Consider the following 19,867-nt stretch of genomic DNA (forward strand, 5'->3'; position numbering starts at 1 on the left):
GGTCATAAATGAAATGACAGAGATGAAAACCATGACACAAGAAATACGTGACAAATCCACAAGCTTCAGTTACCGACCTGATCAACTGGAAGAAAGAGTATCAGCGATCGAGGATCAAATGAATGAAATGAAGCGAGAAGAGAAACCAAAAGAAAAAAGAAGAAAAAGAAATGAACAAAGCCTGCAAGAAGTATGGGATTATGTAAAAAGACCAAATCTACGTCTGATTGGGGTGCCTGAAAGTGAGGGGGAAAATGGAACCAAATTGGAAAACATTCTTCAGGATATCATCCAGGAGATCTTCCCCAACCTAGTAGGGCAGGCCAACATTCAAATTCAGGAAATACAGAGAACACCACAAAGATACTCCTCGAGAAGAGCAACTCCAAGACACACAATTGCCAGAATCACCAAAGTTGAAATGAAGAAAAAAATCTTAAAGGCAGCCAGAGAGAAAGGTCGGGTTACCCACAAAGGGAAGCCCATCAGACTAACAGCAGATCTCTCGGCAGAAACTCTACAAGCCAGAAGAGAGTGGGGGCCAATATTCAACGTTCTTCAAGAAAAGAATTTTAAAGCCAGAATTTCATATCCAGCCAAACTAAGTTTCATAAGTGAAGGAGAAATAAAATCCTTTACAGATAAGCAAATGCTTCGAGATTTTGTCACCACCAGGCCTGCCCTACAAGAGACCCTGAAAGAAGCCCTCAACATGGAAAGGAATAACTGGTACCAGCCATTGCAAAAACATGCCAAAATGTAAAGACCATTGAGGCCAGGAAGAAACTGCAGCAACTAACGAGTAAAATAACCAGTTAATATCATAATGGCAGGATCAAGGTCACACATAACAATATTAACCTTAAATGTAAATGGACTAAATGCTCCAATTGAAAGACACAGACTGGCAAACTGGATAAAGAATCAAGACCCATCAGCCTGCTGTATTCAGGAGACCCATCTCACATGCAGAGACAAACATAGGCTCAAAATAAAGGCATGGAGGAAGATCTACCAAGCAAATGGAGAACAAAAAAAGCAGGGGTTGCAATCCTAGTTTCGGAAAAAATAGACTTTCAACCATCAAAGATCAAAAGAGACAAAGAAGGCCATTACATAATGATAAAGGGATCAATTCAGAAGGAACAGCTAACTATCCTAAATATATATGCACCCAATACAGGAGCACCCAAATTCATAAAGCAAGTCCTTAGAGACCTACAAAGAGACTTAGACTCCCATACAATAATAATGGGAGACTTCAACACTCCACTGTAAACATTAGACAGATCAACGAGACAGAAAGTTAACAAGGATATCCAGGAATTGAACTCATCTCTGCACCAAGCGGACCTAATAGACATCTATAGAACTCTCCACCCCAAATCAACAGAATATACATTCTTCTCAGCACCACATCACACTTATTCCAAAATTGACCACATAATTGGAAGTAAAGCACTCCTCAGCAAATATACAAGAACAGAGATTATAACAAACTGTCTCTCAGACCACAGTGCAATCAAACTAGAACTCAGGACTAAGAAACTCAATCAAAACCGCTCAACTACATGGAAACTGAACAACCTGCTCCTGAATGATTACTCGGTACATAACGAAATGAAGGCAGAAATAAAGATGTCCTTTGAAACCAATGAGAACAAAGATACAACATACCAGAATCTCTGGGACACATTTAAAGCAGTGTGTAGAGGGAAATTTATAAAATTTATAGCACTAAATGCCCACAAGAGAAAGCGGGAAAGATCTAAAATGGACACTCTAACATCACAATTAAAAGAACTAGAGAAGCAAGAGCAAACACATTCAAAAGCTAGAAAAAGGCAAGAAATAACTAAGATCAGAGCAGAACTGAAGGAGACAGAGGCACAAAAAACCCTCCAAAAAATCAATGAATCCAGGAGTTGGTTTTTTGAAAAGATCAACAAAATTGACAGACCGCTAGCAAGACTAATAAAGAAGAAAAGAGAGAAGAATCAGATAGATGCAATAAAAAATGATAAAGGGGAAATCACCATGGACCCCACAGAAATACAAACTATCATCAGAGAATACTATAAACACCTCTATGCAAATCAACTAGGAAATCTAGAAGAAATGGATCATTTCCTGGACACTTACACTCTTCCAAGACTAAACCAGGAAGAAGTTGAATCCCTGAATAGACCAATAGCAGGCTCTGAAATTGAGGCAATAATTAATAGCCTACAAACCAAACCAAAAAAGTCCAGGACCAGATGAAATCACAGCTGAATTCTACCAGAGGTACAAGGAGGAGCTGGTACCATTCCTTCTGAAACTATTCCAATCAATAGAAAAAGAGGGAATCCTCCCTAACTCATTTTATGAGGCCAACATCCTCCTGATACCAAAGCCTGGCAGAGACACAACAAAAAAAAAAATTTTAGACCAATATCCCTGATGAGCAACAATGCAAAAATCCTCAATAAAATACTGGCAAACCGGATTCAGCAGCACATCAAAAAGCTTATCCGCCATGATCAAGTGGGCTTCATCCCTGGGATGCAAGGCTGGTTCAACATTCACAAATCAATAAACATAATCCAGCATATAAAAAGAACCAAAGACAAGAACCACGTGATTATCTCAATAGATTCAGAAAAGGCTTTTGACACAATTCAACAGCCCTTCATGCTAAAAACGCTCAATAAATTTGGTATTGATGGAATGTACCTCAAAATAATAAGAGCTATTTATGACAAACCCACAGCCAATATCATACTGAATGGGCAAAAACTGGAAAAATTCCCTTTGAAAACTGGCACAAGACAGGGATGCCCTCTCTCACCACTCCTATTCAACATAGTGCTGGAAGTTCTGGCTAGGGCAATCAGGCAAGAGAAAGAAATCAAGGGTATCTAGTTAGGAAAAGAAGAAGTCAAATTGTCCCTGTTTGCAGATGACATGATTGTATATTTAGAAAACCCCATCGTCTCAGCCCAAAATCTTCTTAAGCTGATAAGCAACTGCAGCAAAGTCTCAGGATACAAAATTAATGTGCAAAAATCACAAGAATTCTTATAAAGCAGTAAAAGACAAACAGAGAGCCAAATCATGAATGAACATGCATTCACAATTGCTTCAAAGAGAAAAAAATACCTAGGAATCCAACTTACAAGGGATGTAAAGGACCTCTTCAAGGAGAACTACAAAACACTACTCAGTGAAATAAAATAGGACACAAACAAATGGAAGAACATACCATACTCATGGATACTAAGAATCAATATCATGAAAATGGCCATACTGCCCAAGGTTATTTATAGATTCAATGCCATCCCCATCAAGCTACCAATGAGTTTCTTCACAGAATTGGAAAAAACGGCTTTAAAGTTCATATGGAACCAAAAAAGAGCCCGCATTGCCAAGACAATCCTAAGTCAAAAGGACAAAGCTGGAGGTGTCACGCTACCTGACTTCAAACTATACTAGAAGGCTACAGTAACAAAAACAGCATGGTACTGGTACCAAAACAGAGATATAGACCAATGGAACAGAACAGAGTCCTCAGAAGTAATGCCGCACATCTACAGCCATCTGATCTTTGACAAACCTGAGAGAAACAAGAAATGGGGAAAGGATTCCCTATTCAATAAATGGTGCTGGGAAAATTGGCTAGCCATAAGTAGAAAGCTGAAACTGGATCCTTTCCTTACCCCTTATACGAAGATTAATTCAAGATGGATTAGAGACTTAAATGTTAGACCTCATACCATAAAGACCCTAGAAGAAAATCTAGGTAGTAGCATTCAGGACATAGGCATGGGCAAGGACTTCATGTCTAAAACGCCAAAAGCAATGGCAGCAAAAGCCAAAATTGACAAATGGGATCTAATTAAACTAAAGAGCTTCTGCACAGCAAAAGACACTACCATCAGAGTGAACAAGCAACCTACAGAATGGGAGAAAATTTTTGCAATCTACTCATCTGACAAAGGGCTAATATCCAGAATCTACAAAGAACTCAAACAAATATACAAGAAAAAACAAACAACCCCATCAAAAATTGGGCAAAGGATATGAACAGACATTTCTCAAAAGAAGACATCCATACAGCCAACAGACACATGAAAAAATGCTCATCATCACTGGCCATCAGAGAAATGCAAATCAAAACCACAATGAGATACCATCTCACACCAGTTAGAATGGCAATCATTAAGAAGTCAGGAAACAACAGGTGCTGGAGAGGATGTGGAGAAATAGGATCACTTTTACACTGTTGGTGGGATTGTAAACTAGTTCAACCATTATGGAAAACAGTATGGCAATTCCTCAAGGATCTAGAACTACATGTACCATATGACCCAGCCATCCCACTACTGGGTATATACCCAAAGGATTATAAATTATTCTACTACAAAGACACATGCACACATAAGTTTATTGTGGCACTATTGACAATAGCAAAGACTTGGAATCAACCCAAATGTCCATCAGTGACAGACTGGATTAAGAAAATGTGGCACATATACACCATGGAATACTATGCAGCCATAAAAAAGGATGAGTTTGCATCCTCTGTAGGGACATGGATGCAGCTGGAAACCATCATTCTTAGCAAACTATCACAAGAACAGAAAACCAAACACCGCATGTTCTCACTCATAGGTGGGAACTGAACAATGAGATCACTTGGACTCGGGAAGGGGAACATCACACACTGGGGCCTATCATGGGGAGGGGGGAGGGCGGAGGGATTGCATTGGGGAGTTATACATGATATAAATGATGAATTGATGGTGCTGACGAGTTGATGGGTGCAGCACACCAACATGGCATCAGTATACATATGTAACAAACCTGCACGTTATGCACACGTACCCTAGAACTTAAAGTATAATAAAAAAAAAAAAAAAAGAAAAAAGAAACTATCTAGGTAGTAGAGTTTCTTAAAATGACCTAGGTACTTTTTATGCTTTTGTAAGAAAAACTCCAGACTAAGATGTTAAAAGGTACACTAACTTATTTGCTAAGTTACTCTGTTTCAGGCATTTAAAAATTCTGGAAACTAGACATGTTTGTAAATTATTTTTCCCTTTAGTTTGTATTATCAGTCTGTTATTAAATTTAAGATATTTACGAATAAAATCAGAATATTTGTGTATGCTTTGACTGTGGATGTACAGACAAAGGAATGCACATGGATATAGTTTCTGATCAGATTGATAACCTGAAAGATAATCACAAGTTAATAATGAATTAGTTTATTCATACAACAAATTTTAATTTAACATTACTATATGCCAGTAACGAGATTAGCAACCACGACTGTGAGTGGAATAGTCAGAGTCCTTGTTATGAAGCTTAAAATGCAGCCTGGGCAGTAGCTGTTAAAAAAGGGAGTTGTACTGTTACATGTAAATTACAAATATAAGACATGGCACATATTGCGAAGAAAGAGAAACTTCTAGTTTCCTGAAAACCAACCCAGTGTAAGTCTTTTGTGCTAATGGCTGATAGAATTTATGAGCAATTCTTTCACTTTTCAAAATGTCTTGGTTTGAAAATACGTATAACAAGAACTGTAAGTAACTTTCAAACATCCTTTTATTACTGAAATGAACCGTTGATCATGATGTATTTTTGTTGATTTGATATTGTCTTCTGTTTGCTAGTGTTTTGTTTGGAATTTTTGCATTGAATATATGTAAGCAAAGTGAATGCTTAGGATGTTGTGTGTGTATGTGTGTGTGTGCAGTCTTTATAAGGTGAAAGCAGTAAGTTATATTTGCTTTTTCTATTCTTAATGCATCCTTTACATTGCTTGGTTTGAAATTTGGCTTTTTTTTTTTTGTAAAATCACTTTTTGAGGGATCTTTAATAACATTCTCTATTTGTTTTCCGTGGAATTAACTTTTAAGACTTTTTTTTAACTGGGGTAATATTGATAAATTATAGTTTCCTAAAGAGTTATCAGTTTCTTCAAAAATACTTATATGAAGATGTTAAACTGGTATCCTAAGTGTTTTAAGTTTTTCTCCTTTGATGATGATTCTTTTAGTTCATATTTTGTATATTAATGATTTATATATTAATATTTTTAAAATTAGGTTAATAAGATATGGTTTGTTATTTCTAAGTGCTCTGTTTTCTACTCATAAATAAATGTATTTTATACTGAACATATTTCTTTCTGTTCCCTTTATTTTGTTCTTTCTCTAAGTTTTTAATTTTTAAGGAAAATTCTTTTTATTTTTATTTTTTCCATGCTGAGGCTTATTTTGTGGCATAATATATGCCAACTCCAGCCATTGTTTATTGTTATTCTTGTTGTTTTCCTTAACACCGCTGTGTAAACTGATTTTTGTGTGTAAGTATGTACAAAGTCCAAGGTGTCATAAGCCAAGTCATTCACTTAACCCTTCCACAAAGCAACACTGCTTACTGGACTCTTCAGTAGTCCTCTTTTCCAGGTGACATTGAGAGTATAATAAACGACTTCACTTTGATGAATTTAGGCACCAAGAAAATCTATAATGTAATTCAGCAGCAGTGCTCAATATATAGGAAACGGTATTTCCCAAAAAGACACTTAAAAGTAAAACTTGCTTTAGAAAATTTGTCACATTTAAGTCTGAAAAATCAGGACAAGTGTGATCCACTATATAATGATTTTCTGTTTTAATTTATGTATGTTAATTTCTACATCACTTTTCAGAATCTATGGAGTTAATTAGGGAAAAGTATGAAATCAATTTTGATAACCTTTTCTTCTTAGTCACCAATATTCATTCTATCCTCATGAACTTCCACTTCTATCCTATTATAAAATTAAGAGTAAAATCACATAACTTGGCATCCAGTGTCATTGCCCTGGTGCAGAAACCATTGTTTTTGGTCTGAGTAATTGTAATATACCCTTAGCTGTTCTCCGTGTTTTCACATTTGTTTTACTCAATTCATTTTTTCATTGTAGCAAGAACAATCTTTCAAAACATAAATCTGATAATTCCACTTCAAATCAAAACATCTCAATGGCTTTACATCCTCTTAGAGGTAAATCTGAAATCATTATTATGAACTGTAAGGCTTGTGATGAAGAGAATGCACCCATGCCTCTAATTTCATCAGACTCCACTTTTTGCCTCCCTTACTTTGGACTTTATATCAATTCCTCACATACGACAAATTCTTTTTCCATCTAGGAACCATGTGCACTTGATTACTTTCACCTATAGTAGCCACATCTTTAATTATTTCTCTTTTTCTAGGTATACACCTTTGTGTCATTTTTCTCAGAGAAGCATATCATAGCCATTCAATTGGTAGCACCTCATTTTTCTATCATTTATCACAAGTTGTAATTAAAGATTTAATGATATGATTATGTACCTTCTGCTTTCACTATTCTCTTAATTCCAGCTGCATGAATTATGTCTGCTTACCAATGCATATCCAGAATATCTTAGCATAGTGGCTAGCCATAGTCCCTTGAAAAATGTTGTTTTTGATAGATGGTTTGAATATTACCTTACGTCTAATAAATATCTTTTATATCGCTATCTTGTTCTATGACAATCAGGATTGGCAGGTTATCATTATTTCTATGTTGTATATTAAAAAAAGTGAATATCAAAAGGCACTCTAAATCCCAAAGTCATATAAAATCAGAAGATAAGCTTATTTAAATTCTCATTTCCCATTAACTACAGCGGTGTTTATTTATTTCATGAGCTATTTAATTGGACAAATCAAGAAGGCCATGAAACTCCATAACTGGGCTGACCATAAAAATTATTACATTTTCAAAAATAATTGGTCTGAATTTTATCGTGAATGACATAAAAACTAACTTTTGAGAACTTCACATGTAAAATGACTGTGTATTTATTAATGTTGCTGCTGTATTCAGACCACAATGCTAGAGTGAAAAAAATTATACTATCTACCTCATAATTATTTTGATATAAATTTTCAATTATAAAAAGTCTGAAATGCTCATAGTTGCTCAAAAAATATGAAAATAGAAAATTGAATAACAGCACATGTTAAAGTACAAAATACATATTAGAAGTGAGCAGAAGTTTAAAACAGAATTCAAGAGAAATTAAGATTTTCCCAGCCTTGAAACATAAGAAACATGGCTTTCCTGAGTCAACATAAAGAGAATACCATGCCAATTAATGTGTGGCACCTTTAACAATGGTTCCATAGTAACTACCATAATGAGTTTCCTAGGGGTGTGTATTCACTATTCCTCAATATAGCCAGATGGCATAAAAGCAAAAATTAGGTCTATGTGGAAATAACATGATAGAGGCTTAATAAATTGAGACAAAACCATCATTGGGTTTTTTTGTTAAGTCACCTTATTTGAGAAAACAGAATTGCAAATTAAATACAAATAAGCTTATTGTGGTTATTTAGAATATGTTACGCCAAGCAATAAGTCTATTCTAAAAAGAAGTCTCAAGTATGAAATTTAAATAGGTATTTCTGCTTTTAAGTTAATTATTTTTGTTCTCTGTGTATACTCTAGTGAATGACAAGAACAGCTAGCAATAGATAGACCAATATTACTCTCGGGAGGTTGATATGACAAATACAAGATTGTCTAGGAACCAGTCATACCATAGCTCTTTCTTCAGTTTTAGTATATTGAAAAGATTCCTTTGTAGTTGATTTTAACGCTTATATATAGCTTGCCATGTTTGATATTTCAGGTAAACTACTATTCTAAAAGACTATTTGAAATATCAGTACTTTTATTTAATATTAACCTTGTTACGATGGCCATTTTGTCATCTGTCAGGTAACAAAGTTGCATTGTCCTGCAAGGTCAAAACTAGGGCATGTAATCTGAAAAAATGTAGCTTTATTTTTTCCCTTGAATTCTCAAATTTTGTTAGGAAGAGCACTATAATATATATTAGCAGTTAAATTCACACGCTTAATTTGAAGTCAGATACAACTCTATTATATGACTATCTTGAGGATTACTGACTAGAGTAGTGAATTTAGCAGATAAGATTAGATGATATCATGCATTATCTGGACAAGCTATAAATTCTATGACTCAGTAGCCTCATTAGTTTCTGTATCAAGGGCTCAGAGGCTAATGATCTCACACATATCTAAAATAAGACAGAGAAAGCAAAACAGTTCTTTACAATTTTGTCACCTTGAGACAATGTATATTATCGTTATCTGGTTATTTATTGATGAGAAATGTTAAAAACTCTAGTTAAATGTATGCATTCCCTCCTGAGGTCAGATTGTTAAAAACACTAATTTTGTGTATTACCTCCTAGAGCCAGATTGCTAAAACTTGAAGTGTTTTAGGTTGGAGTGCATAAAAATATTCCACAACTATTAAAACACTGAATGAAAGCTGTTTTTGATAAAAATTAAGTTTTATTTTATGAAACATTTAGCTAGAATTTGTCACAGTAGATTGAATTTGGTTTATACAGAATGTTATATAAGCCTTTAATAAAGATTTAAATGAAGTTTAGGAACAAGGAAAGCAAACTAAAGCTAATTTTAGCTTCTCTATCATTTTAAATTATTGTTTCCTAGAATAAAAGTTTGTAACCAGTAAGGCTTTTTTATGTCTTATGCAAACGACAAATAGCAATGTTTTCAAATGTGTTTGCTAACAATGACAAACAATAAAGATGACTTTCTATAATCCTAAAGCCAACAAGGAAGAAAAATTGTTTCAGCAGCATATGGTAGAAATAGGGTTTTTTGTCACAGCAGAAAAAATAAATGATTGACAACAGGTTCAATTTATGAATATACACATGGAAAATGTGTGATAACTCAGTAATTAAATTGTAGACAATAGCATATCCCCAAGTGTAAGGTGGTATAAAATGTTATCAACTGCTAGGTGAAATTATCCAGCTTGACACATCATCCAGAATATGATAAAGTAGGTAAGGATAAATTACTTTTTTCAAGCTGCATAAACAAAGGATAAGGAGCAAAATAAGAGAGTATTACTGTTAAATAATTACTGATATTTTTCATTTTCAATTAAGAGATTTAGTCATCTGTTCATTCTAAGAATCATAAATTAACATAATATCAAAATAATATTTTTTCTGCTTATCTTTATATACAGAATAGTTTAATAGCTAGAAAATTAATTTGCTTAATTAGCTAAGATTACTCAATGGAGACTTTGTAGTGGAGTGAAATTGGCTCTTTAAATATAAATTCTACCATGTGTTATATATAGTAAACTAAAAGCAAGCTACTTAAATCTAGCTAAACTCTATTTATAGTTTTCTCACCATAATAGTGACATAGCAACAAAATTGGACATAAATTTACAGTTAGAACTAAGATATCATATATAAAAAACAAAGCCAACAAATAAAAATCCAAATTATTTGAACATTAGTCACCCAAGTGTTATCTGTGAACTGAAATATTTAACCAAATATAATTCTTATTTATTCCTTTTTTGATAGAGTAGTATATTTCAAGCCATTCTAGTTGAAATTTTTCTTTTTTTCTTTTTTCTTTTGAGACGGAGTCTGGCTCTATTGCCCAGGCTGGAGTGCAGTGGCCGGGTCTCAGCTCACTGCAAGCTCCGCCTCCCGGGTTCCCACCATTATCTTGCCTCAGCCTCCCGAGTAGCTGGGACTACAGGCGCCCGCCACCTCGCCTGGCTAGTTTTTTGTATTTTTTTAGTAGAGACGGGGTTTCACCGTGTTAGCCAGAATGGTTTCGATCTCCTGACCTAGTGATCCACCCGTCTCGGCCTCCCAAAGTGCTGGGATTACAGGCTTGAGCCACCGCGCCCGGCCTGAAATTTTTCTTAATGAGCTTCTTTTACTTGAAATTTGGGAAAAAGTAGAAACAGTTCATAAAATTCAGAACCACTATATATGGATGACTTATACACAGAGTTACTATTAGTTGATTTTGACATATACATTCATTCCAGTAATATTATAATTGTGCTTCTCATTTGAAATTTCATTTACTCTATATATTAGAAATTTCATTTACTCTACACATTAAGAGCATCTGTCTTAGTATTACCTTGTTAGCTTTCACAAATATTCTCAATTAGTTGATTGTCTTTTGAAGTATACAAACTACAGACAGTTCTGCAATGACAATTTCTCACGTATAAACTATGCTTTCAACAAAGGTCTAATATCCAGAATCTATACGGAACTTAAATTTACAAACATGAGACAACCTCATCAAAAAATGGGCAAAGGACATGAACAGACACTTCTTAAAAGAAGACACACATATGGCTAACAATCATGAGAAAAAATGCCCCCATAACTAATCACTACAAAAATGCAAATCAAAACCATGAGATACCATCTCACACTGGTCAGAATGACAATTATTAAAAAGTAACAAAATAACAGATGCTAATGAGGTTGCAGAGAAAAGAGAATGATCATACACTGCGGATGGGAATGTAAATTAGTTCAGCCACTGTGAAAAGCATTCTGGAAATTTCTTATGAAACTTAAAACAACTACCATTCAATCCAGCAATCCCACTACTGGATATATACCCAAAGGAATAAAATTCATTCTGCCATAAAGACACACATGCTCATATGTTATTCTCATCACTATTCATAATAACACAGACATGGAATCAACCTAGAAGCTCATCAATAGTGGACTGGATAAGGAAAATGTGATACATATACTCCATGGGATACAATGTGGCCATACAAAGGAATGAAATCATGTCCTTTGCAGCAACATAGATGGAGCCAAAGGCAATTATTCTAAATGAACCAATGCAGGAACAGAAAATCAAATACCACGTTTTCACTTATAAATGGGAGCTAAACATTAAGTACACATGGATACAAAGAAGGGAAAAATAGACACAGGGCCTACTTAAGGCTGGAGGGGAGAAGGATGAGGATCCAAAAACTACTTATTGGGTACTATGCTGATTACCTGAGTGATAAAATAATCTGTAACCTCAACCTCTGCAACATGCAATTTACCCATGTAACAAACCTGCACATGCACCCCCGAACCAAAATAAAAGTTAGAAAGAAAAAAATAAATACATTAATTAACTAAAACAAAATAAAAATAACATTAAACACAGGTCATATTACATCATTCTTCTGTAGTCAAATCAGTAATATTATTGTGAACATTAAAAAATCATGTTTTAATTTTTAAATTTCAACTCACACTCCGGGACTTCTTTTACTTAGAAATAATCATTTCTAGATGATTTCTAAGTTTCCTTCACAGGCCACTGTTTTTTTTTTAATTCTATGTATGTATTTCAGGTTATGTCTTACATTTATTAGAAATAAAATAGAACAATTTTACAATTTTAATAATACCAGAAGCAGAAAGATAAACCACAAAAATAATTTTTAAACCATGTTTTGCTCTCTATTTTACAGAAAACACAGGATAGAGATCAAAATAAATGACTCCTACATTTGAAAATAAACATGGATTTTAAATGTAATCATCATAGGCTTACAAAAATAGAAAATCCCAAATTTAGAGTTTATATGTAAAGCTGCTGTGTCTTTCAACATTATTCATGGGACTCATCACGTTAACATAGTAAAGTCTATGAATCCAAAATATAAGCTAATATTATTATATGTGAGGAAATTAATCAATATAAATATATCTTGGAAGCTCATGCACAGCAAACAAAAAGGAATATTAAAGAAAATATAAAGATAAAATACAATCTTTTCCAATTTGCATACTTTCAAAATGCTATAGAAAAGTATTTCCAAAGTGGTGAGGCTCTGTTCACTTCTGGCTCAAGTCAGGTTCACAACTCAAGCCTGTTTTGTCAGCCTCTGTTGAAATACATCACGTCAAATAATTCTTCTTTGAAAAGAGGTTCATTAAATATTTATGTTCTTGTCCCATAGGAAAGGTTTTTTTTTTTCTATTTGCATTTAATCTAATCACACATTCAAGTAAAACTTCCCAAGATAGTAATCTGAACAATTTCACCTTCATTTTTCCTTCAGTATATATGGTGAGGCATGAAATTCACAAAAGCAATGCTATTGCTTATGGAAAACATATATACACACACACATATATACACACATATATATATAGAATGTTGAAAAACACGGCAGCTTTACATATAAACATACACATATATATGTATATATGTATATATACACACAAAAGTGTATATATGTACGTGTGTGTGTGTGTTTCTGATTTTCTCAATGCCTTTATATTTTTTCTGGCTTGCAAATCCCCGAGGTTAAAATTCTATTTACAGTTCACATTTGAGTTTATAATGACTCTGTTTGTGTACTGATTTAGATTTAATCAGAATGCAAAATAAAAAGAACACATAACATTTTACATCTAAAATGGATTATGTAACATTTATAATTAATAAGCTTTACTCCATGGGTAAATGGCATTCTTCATGGCAATTTTATAGCATCATTAATATCAATGGAAAATGTCAAAGTACCTAAATGTCAAAGCATTTTATTTACCTTGCGAATATTCTACTTAGAAAAAATGGTGTCACACCTGTGAAATGATAATAAAGTTATCATTGAATTTGGGAAACAATTTACAGGCACATGATGAAGGAGTTAAATCATTACCTAAAATTATACGAGACCTCCATGAATAGTGTGTTTTTAAAAGCTGAATTTTTAGCTGAGTTTGTAATGTCAATTTAGAATTAATGAAGGTATTGTAGTGTGCAAACATGTGATTTTCCAGGGAGAAATAAGAATGACCCAACAATTTGCTGAATATGGATTCAAATCAAACTCTTAGGCTATGGTAATTGTAACTGAAATCTTCCTGAGGCCTCACCAGAAGCCAAGTGAAGGCTGATGCCACGTTTGCACAAACTACAGAACCATGATCCAAATAAACCTCTTCTCTACAAGTTAGGTATTCCTTTAAAACAATGCAAAATAGACTAACACAGTTCCTAAGTTCTAGATTTCTTACCTGTAACACCTGGCTGCCCATTGTGCTATCCGCATTGGATTCAGGAGTGGGACAGTAAGAAAAAATGTGGACATTAAAGTTCAGGCTGTTTGCTCCTTTGTGGATAAAACAGTCTTTTGCCTCTGACCAAGGTTTCTCAACACATTTATGAAATTGAGGCAATCTCACTCATTAGTTTTAAGTGAATATAATTTCAGACCCGACACTGTTCTTGACACATCCTTCTAGAACAAAAGCCTTAATTTACAGAGAATAGGAAATACTGCTTATTGCTCTTAGATTACTGGAGTAAACACTGTGTAGCTGATGGAAGCAAATAAAAGAAGATTTTAGTTTTGAAGGAGGATCAGGAATACATGTTCTGCCCAGAACTTTATGTCAGGAAGAGTCAGAGCCACTGAGAAGGCCATATCTCTGATACTCAGGATCCTAGGGCTTATCTAAGTCTGAAGCTTAATCATGACAGAGAACTCCTTCACCACCCCATCATCAAGCTAACAAGCATCAAATGACAAGCAAAACACTTAAAGCTGAAGGAGGGGATGATTGAGAATAATCTCTGGCAAATGAACTCCTACCTGAAAATACACAGTAAACTAGAAAAAACATGAAGCCTGTGCTGCACTGAGGATACCATAGCAATAATAATGCCCAAATCCAGTTGCATTTCTTACTAGATTGACTGCAACCCTCACACTAAAAATCCTAACAGAAGAAAGACATGTTCATTTTGAGGGCATAAAATATATTAATCTCAGGGTTTTTCTATCTTATACAAGATGTCCAGGTTAAATTTTTTTAAAATGACAATTAAAAGGCAAGAAAACCCACTACCAAGAGACAAAGCAATCAACATAGCAATACCTATATATAAAATATTTGGATGCCTATAGAGAATTCTAAATAGCTATCATTAACATGTTAAAGGCTCAAATGGAAAACATGGGCTGTGTGTAAGATAGATGAATAATTTTGATGGAGAGATGAAAATTATAATAACAAGCTTAACAGAAATGCTAAAAATAAAATTATTTAAAAAGATAATCGAGGTAAAGGATGCCTTCAATGAATTACTTGACTAATGTTAAAGAAATAGTCAAGCTTGAAGATAGGTCAGTAGATATTTACCAAGTTGAAACAAAACAAATAAAAGAATAAAAAAGTAAAAACTCATAGTTGTGGGACAATATCAAACAGCCTAATATATGTTATTGAAATTCCAGAAGAGCAAGAGAGAGAAAGAATTCAGCAGAAGAAGTATTTGAAATATAATGGCTGAAAATTTACAAACATTAATGAAAGACAATTATCATAGATCAAATATGTTCAGAGAACACCTGGAAATATCAACAACAAAATGTATACATGTGTATTGTATTAGTCCATTTTCACATTGCTATAAAGAAATGCCTGAAACTAGATAATTTATAAAGAAAAGTGGTTTAATTGACTTATGGTTCTGTAGACTTTATAGGAAGCGTAGCGGCATTTGCTTTTGTAGAATCCTCAAGAGAGCCCACACTCATGGCAAAAGGTGAAGGGGGATCAGGAGTGTCATAGGGCAAAAGCAGAAACGAGAGAGAGGAGGGAGATGTCACAAACTTAAATGACTCGGTCTCATGAGAACTCACTGACTATTGCAAGGACAGTACCAAGGGGAAGGCAGTAAACAATTCATGAGAAATCAGCTCCCATGATTCAATCACTTCCTGTCAGGCTCCATTTCTATCTTTGGGGGTTACATTTCTATATGAGATTTGGGTCGCGACAACATCCAAACTATATCATAAATCATATTCGAATTCCTTTAATCCAAACAGTAACAGAAAATCTTCAAGGCACACAGGGAAGAAATACACATTTACAAACATATAAAAAAAGATAATAATGACAAGCTGGCTTCTTATCATAGCCCATGCAAGTCAGAAGACAGTGACATGTTGTCTAAAAATTCTGAAACAAATGAAAAATACTGTCAACTCAGAATACCAGGCAAAAATATATTTCAGAAAAGTAGGAAAAAGTAAGACCTCAAACAACTAAAAATCCAAGAAAATCCATTGCTAACAAGTGTGTACTATAAGAATATTTATAGAAAGTTTTCATGAAAATACAATATTAAATAAAAAAAGAAATCTTGGATCAACATGAAGAAATGTAGAGCACTAGAAATGGAATAAATAAAAATAAATTATGTATAGTTTAAACCACTCCAAAAGGTAAGTGATTGTCTAAAGCAAAATCATTAGAATCATAGTGCTAGTTCATATTATTTGTTAAAGTAAAAATATATGATAACACTAGCACTAATAATGAGAGGTAGAAATTGTCAATATAGTGTTATAAGTCCTTTATGCTATATATCAACTGTTATTAAGATAGACACTGACTAAATAAAGATGTATAAACTCAAGGGCAACCATTAAAATGATATTTGAATGAGTAAAAATAACAAGTCTATAATGGAGATAAAATTGAAACATAAAATTCTCATTTACCCTGTGAAAAGATATAAAGAAGATAAAATATGTAAAGAACAGATGGAAAAATAAAAACAACTGGCAATTTGAACTTAATCCAACCATATTAATCAACACTTTCAGTTAGAGCGGTATGAATATACTAATTAATAGAGTTGTCAGATTTGATAAAAAAGAAAAACAGCAAGACCCAAATACGTACTGTCTAAAAGAAAGCTGATTTAAATGTAACCATAGGTCAAAAATATAATGCTGGAGGAAAATATACCATACCAAATTTGACCAGATGAAAGCTGGAATATCTATGCTAGTATCAGAAAAATTGGACTTTAGAACAATGAAGACTTACCATGGATGAAAAGAGATATTATATAATCACATAGAAGTTAAATCTCTAAGACATAGCAATACTAACAGGTATTTACCTAGTAACAGATTTTCAAAATAAAAACAGCAAAAACTGTTAGAACTGAGAGATGAATAGACACAGTTGCAATTTTAGCTAGAGACTTTAACATTCTTCTCTTAGTAATTGATTGAATAAGCTGGAAACCATCATTCTTAGCAAACTATCACAAGAACAGAAAACCAAACACCGCATGTTCTCACTCATAGGTGGGAACTGAACAATGAGATCACTTGGACTCGGGAAGGGGAACATCACACACCGGGGCCTATCATGGGAAGGGGGGATGGGGGAGGGATTGCATTGGGAGTTATACCTGATATAAATGATGAATTGATGGGTGCTGACGAGTTGAGTGCAGCACACCAACATGGCACAAGTATACATATGTAACAAACCTGCATGTTATGCACATGTACCCTAGAACTTAAAGTATAAAAAAAAAAAAAAAGAATGAATAGAATCCCCTGTCCAGTGTAACTCAAGAAAGCCATAACAGCATAAAAACATATCAAACCAAAATAAATGAAAACATATAGCTTTTATTTCAATAGCTGAAGCTAGGGAGGAATTTTATTCTAATACTTTTTAAAGAAAATTATTTTCCAAGATTCTGTGTAGGCATGTGCTTGTAAGTCACGTGAATTTTTTTGGCAAAGGCCAACTCCACCCTGGTGTTGCTCATTTCAGCATCCACAATCTCTTTGTCAGATCTAGATCATTTCTGTGCCTCCCCAGTTGTCTACTGAGTAAAAAACTCAGCACATTGTTGGGGGACATGTTGGACTTTAAGTATTCATCTGCCTTCCCCCTGATATTTGGTGCAGGTGTGCTGGGACTGACTTCAAAGAGTCCTTTGTCCATGACTGGTAGACTTCACGTTGCCTCAGAAAGACAGCACAACCAAGAAAGCCTGGTAAAAATTATGAAATCCAGATAACCAAGTGTACCCAGGGGCCTCTTCCTCACTGTCCACTATCACATCCCTATCACATCACCCCCACACACCCACACCCACACAGACACACACTAACACACTCTGCTCCCAGCAGCAGTCACAAGAGATTGCTTTGGGCCATGATCTGATTTAAAATGCCAATGATATTATTTCTTTGATTCTGTCATACACACGGGTCTGTATCTAGAATCTGCTCTGTTTTATTGAGGCAATCTTCATTCCTGTTTTAATTTCTAAATCTATCATGTAGGTTTTCATATCTTGTAGGTCAAGCTCCCTATCAAGGTTATTCCCATATGTGTTCTTGTCCTTTTAATTGAATAATCAGCTCATTTTGTTTCATGTCAAAATCATATGGAGGTTCATGACTGTGCTTGCACTGAATTCATGGATTAAAATGGTGGCAGAAATGATATAGTAATTAATTTTTCAAACTAGAAATAATGGTATAATAGTGTCAAACACTAAACATATAAAAATGTTCCATGAATAATTCCCAGTATTTAAAAAAATCATATTCAGATATATCTGATGGCCAGTGTGAACTGGATATATTATTCCTATTATTTCATAATTCATTCTTAGAGGAGCCTACAATATCTTCTTTTATGTGTTTAACTTGTGTCTACCTTACATTTTTTCAAATTGGGTGATTTCCTTGGTTGACAAAAGAAAGACAATTTTTCTGAATTCCTATTGTTAATAGATTGTTATATCAATAATATGAAATAAAAAGCAGCCATTGAAAAAGAAAAAAAAAGACAGAAAATTATTGTATAAACATAGAAGATATAAAGATTATCAAACAACATAACCTAATCAATACATACAGAGAACTTCAAGAAATATTATTTCAAGAGCACAGTGAACATTTTTTATAGGGACACACAAAATACACACTAAAATCGACCATGTATTTAAAAACAATTTAGAAATGTTAAAGGATAAATATAATAGTAAGTATATTAGTCCATTTTCAAACTTAATTTCATGAAGAAATACCCAAGACTGGATAATTTATAAAGAAAAAGAGGTTTAATGGACTGAAAGTCACACAAGGCTGGGGAGGCCTGGTGGAAGACTAAGAAAGAGCAAAGTCATGTCTTTTGTGGTGGCAGGAAAGAGAGCTTGTGCAGGGGAACTCCAATTTACAAAACCATCAGATATTATGAGACTTATTCACTACCATAACAGTAGTGAAGAGTATGGGGGAAACTGCACCTATGATTCAATTATCTCCACCTGGTCCCCACCCTTGACATGTGGGGATTAGTATAATTCAAGGTGAGATTTGGGTGGGGACACAGCCACACCATATTAGTAAGGTTATTCTCTGAAAAAAATATAATTAAAATAGAATTCTGTAATTAGATATCTTGAAAACTCAAAAATATTTGGAAATTTAAAACCATTCTAAATAACCCCTGAGTCAAAGAGAAAGTGTCCAGCAAAGTTATAACACATGAACTAAATGAAAAGAAAAATACAGCAGCAGGTTCTTAAATAGTTGTTTTGTTCAAAATCTTGTGTTATAATGTTGATTAGAGGAAAAAAATTGATTCACTCTCTGTGTAGTTTGCTCATTCACCCCATGTCTGCGTTGTTTTTTTCTGGGTACTCTGGTTACCTCTCACTTCCTAACGATCTGCACATTAGGTGAATTTTCACTTCTTGGAAACATTCCAGTGTGAATGTGTGATGTGTGTGCATGTGTGTGTGTGAGTGTGCCCTGTGATGGGATGACATCCTGTCCAGGGTGGTTCTTGCCTTGTACCATGAGCTGCAGGGATAGGATCCAGCTGCTTACTACCCTGAACTGAAATAACTGGGTGGATAATTATCTTATTTGTTTTAATTAATCTTTTTTTAACTGCACGTGTAGCTCACATTGATTTGAATGATTAATATGAGGAATGTTTTGGTCTTTATTCAGAAGTTTACAGATGTTTTTTGTGACCATAAAACATATATTATAGGAACTTAACTCTTGTTTGTATAAATTCGCATGTGGTAAAACTGGTTTCCTTATACATCATTTTGCTGAAATTTTCAGTTTTAA

Source organism: Trachypithecus francoisi, unplaced genomic scaffold (assembly GCF_009764315.1).
Source record: "Trachypithecus francoisi isolate TF-2019V2 unplaced genomic scaffold, Tfra_2.0 Lachesis_group18, whole genome shotgun sequence".
Taxonomy (NCBI): Eukaryota; Metazoa; Chordata; class Mammalia; order Primates; family Cercopithecidae; genus Trachypithecus; species Trachypithecus francoisi.